The following is a 3766-nucleotide window of genomic DNA, read 5'->3' as shown; positions in this document are numbered from 1 at the left end:
GTAAATTAATATAGCAAGACTTATGCCGCTATATATTAATAATTCAGTATTATATTGATGGCTACCGCTATTATTTGTTTTATTAATTTAATCATATATTTATTATGCCATAATTTGTGTAATACAAGCAGGCCCATTATCGGCTATCGGCGCCACGGCTTCAATGCGCGCATAATTCTGCGTTATGAAATTATTGCGCCAATCGGGCGACATACACGGCTCTTAAATAAGAAAGAATGCATGAATATATAATTAATATAATTTACTTATAATATAATGACACAATCAGAATGAGTCAATACTCTGTACATTATACGCGTATAATACCGAGTTAATACATGCATTAATTGCATGTATGACTGTGTTCTGGGTGTTAACAGAAGGCGTGTGATGTGGCGTAACTGGGTGTGTTTCTGGGTGTTAACACCTGAGTTGCTTTCTGACACTCAGGATAAATACAGCTGCCTGTCCCACTACAGTACAACAGACATCCACCAGAAGTCCGACTAGGATAAAAAGCAGAGCTATTCTAAATGTAAGTATATAAGACAGTTGTGTTATTATTCGCAAATGCATAATTATATTTAACTATGCATCTCTAAACCATAATTAAGGATGTTATTTGTTTAATAAGTTAGTGTTATACTGGCAGCTAACTGCATATTTAGTAGCGATGTATAATATAGTTTTTACTGTATAAGCAATATTTGTGGGACATAATTAATATAGAAAGGCTTATGGATGGGGCATAACAACCATTGTTATCTGACATGTGCGCGCAATTAGTCACGGGTGCCGTATAATGCTGTTTCCTGTAGGTGTGTTCACGGTGGGTGGTAATTTCTCTCTGAACAGTTGCGCTACTCTCTGAAAAGTAGGTGTTTACTGTTTTATTTGCGGTCTAATATTATCAATGCCTGTAAAGCATATTTTTGTAACGTAGTTTTAAACTGTATTTATTGGCGGCGCAGTTATAGATAAAACTTATCCCCTATTTATTTAAGATGGAAGCCCAATACCCTCGCGAGCAATGCAGCCCCCTTCTTGCAAGCACACAATTAGGTATTATACGCGTATAATGTACAGAGTATTGACTCATTCTGATTGTGTCATTATATTATAAGTAAATTATATTAATTATATATTCATGCATTCTTTCTTATTTAAGAGCCGTGTATGTCGCCCGATTGGCGCAATAATTTCATAACGCAGAATTATGCGCGCATTGAAGCCGTGGCGCCGATAGCCGATAATGGGCCTGCTTGTATTACACAAATTATGGCATAATAAATATATGATTAAATTAATAAAACAAATAATAGCGGTAGCCATCAATATAATACTGAATTATTAATATATAGCGGCATAAGTCTTGCTATATTAATTTACACCGCAAATATGTTTATACCGTAAAACTATATTATACTATATCAGTTGCTTTAATCCTTTGTATGTAAACACGAACTACGCGCAATTTCTCATACAGATACTGACACGGAGACATCTGACGCTATGGCTGAAAACTGGTGTGTTCCCGAACCACGCGATACGCTGGGTTCAGACGTGGAGATCATAGATGTCAAGAACCCTGCAACTTCAGCGAAACCCGATGCGCCTAAAAGACGCGGCAACTCGTTACGCCGATGTTTCAAGAATAGAAAAGGTATCTGTTCACTTGAAATACAGTCGATTCTCACTTTTGTGTAATACTCATATTTACTTACAGCTGCTAGCTAACTGTCAGAAAATTCATTTTTGAATATATATATATATATATATATATATATTCTTCTCACCTCTGCAGTTTTGTGTAGAAAATCAATTCTGTGTTCGCTAATCGGTATATTTTTACTTACACCCGCTAATCTAGTTGCCCGGAAAATACAGCTTGAAAAAGAGAATATTCCCGCCTCTGCGAGTTTGAGCATTGCGCCTCCCGTTAAACCAGGAGCTGATGTGGGACAATTCCCGCTTCATACTTGTAAGTATATATCTGGACTGCTCTATACAGGTTTATGTAAATATTGTTACAATGATTTCATGGCTACCTGTCCCCATTAACTTTTCAAATATTACGTATGATCATAGCTATGCGTCGCCGTTTAGCTTTTCCAATTTTGCGCCGTTTCGCGGCTAACCGCCACTTGTATCTTTTCTTTTAGATACGTCGCCTCTTCAACAACGAGTTTTGCACCGGCGTAATTACGACACTGAAGAGAATCAACCACAAAGAGCTAATATGGCGGTGCGAACAACATCTCTCTCGCCCATCTGTGTTGTGGATCGTGATGAATGCTACGCTGCACCAAAACAACCCGGGAATCCAAGCCCCAAGATTTCACATCAGAAATATACGAACGTTTCAAGAGAGAAACGTGCAGCGCCGAACGCTAGGCCCCGCATAACTCGGCCCGCCAATAGCACAGGCGCCATACCCCAAGTTACGCCTGAAAACAGAGAAATTGAACAGCTCTCCGAGGGTATGTGGTCACCCACAGAGCCCCTCAATATACCTGTGTGCCAGACTGTGCAATCTGCAGATACTGCTCTTGCAGACTTTTCTAGCGTTTTTGCCCCTGTATTACCTCTAAAGAAACGAACCGTATCCCGACGCCGTGTAGGTAGAAAGCAGAAAGTTGCTGTACATACACCTTACACAGGTCGTCCTTCGTGGGATGCTGACCATGTCAAAATGTTTACTGACATGTCTGCGCAGTACGCTCAAAGCAAACTCGCACAGATGGAACTAAAATCTTTCTGCGATACATATGAAAGACTGTTAAATGCGTGTCCAACACATGACATTACCGAGGAGCTGCGTGCTTTCAAACTAAATCACCCCTGATAAATCTAACTAAAGTCTTTTAAATCACATACAATGGTTGTCATTTTTCATAATATGTGCGTGTTGTGTGTTGTGTGTATTTGTCAGGCTCCGTCCTTTGTTCAGCGTGTCGTTATCAGATTCCGCAAAGATGCATTTGTCATCATTATGCTGTTAGCTAACTTAAAATTTGAGCTGTTGTTTTATTGTGAGAAATAATTACACTGTCATGTAAATACACGCCTAAGGTATACGCAGAATTATAGATAGCGTCGTCAGCTGGGAAATTAATTGAGAAACGAGTCCAGTGGTAACGCGCCGCGAGCTGCAGTAATTCAATATAAAATGACTATTTTCATCATGTGATAAAATAATGCAGAATTAAAGAAAGCTGGAATAATATATGTGGCTGTGTCAGCGCTAAAATAGAAAAATGTTAGTAATTCAATATAAAATGGCTATTTTCAGAATTTGACATTACCGCTTGCTATAGCGTTATTTTTATAAACATGTGTTATCCCCGAATCAAATTAACAATAGCAGACATGTTGTGTTATAAAAGCATAAATAAAACTGATAGAAATGCCCAAAGAGAAATGTTATCCCAGAATAATTAATATGATATTCTGCCATCTAGTGGCCGTGATGGGTAATTGGTTATGCTACACATTTCTCAAAGAAATGTCTTTGTAAGCCAACAACGAAATTTTACACAAAAAAACAAGAAAAACAGTAATACATGTGCAGCAGTAACTTAAAATGTGTTCCCAGAATCAAATTACCAATATCAAACATGTTGTGTTATAAATGCCTGAATAAAACTGATAGAAATACACAAAGAGTGCAGAAGTGTTATTTCTATAAAGATATATTGCCCGGTTTCTTATGTATGTCCAGTTATTTTCAACAAAACAAGGATAGAGTCAAATTATAGACAGCACA

The 3766-nt window shown here is 37.8% G+C and overlaps 1 long non-coding RNA gene across 1 annotated transcript; it reads left to right on the top strand.

Moving 5' to 3' along the window:
• Positions 1–288: 288 nt before the first annotated feature.
• Positions 289–1263, top strand: LOC138645866 (uncharacterized). Its single transcript, XR_011314785.1, has 3 exons — positions 289–535; positions 1005–1062; positions 1169–1263. It is a non-coding gene; the product is annotated as an uncharacterized lncRNA (long non-coding RNA).
• The last annotated feature ends 2503 nt before the right edge of the window (positions 1264–3766 follow it).

The sequence above is a fragment of the Ranitomeya imitator genome, chromosome 7 (assembly GCF_032444005.1).
Source record: "Ranitomeya imitator isolate aRanImi1 chromosome 7, aRanImi1.pri, whole genome shotgun sequence".
In the NCBI taxonomy this organism is placed as follows: Eukaryota; Metazoa; Chordata; class Amphibia; order Anura; family Dendrobatidae; genus Ranitomeya; species Ranitomeya imitator.
Note: the sequence above shows the minus strand (reverse complement) of the source record. Positions and strands in the feature narration are given on the sequence as shown.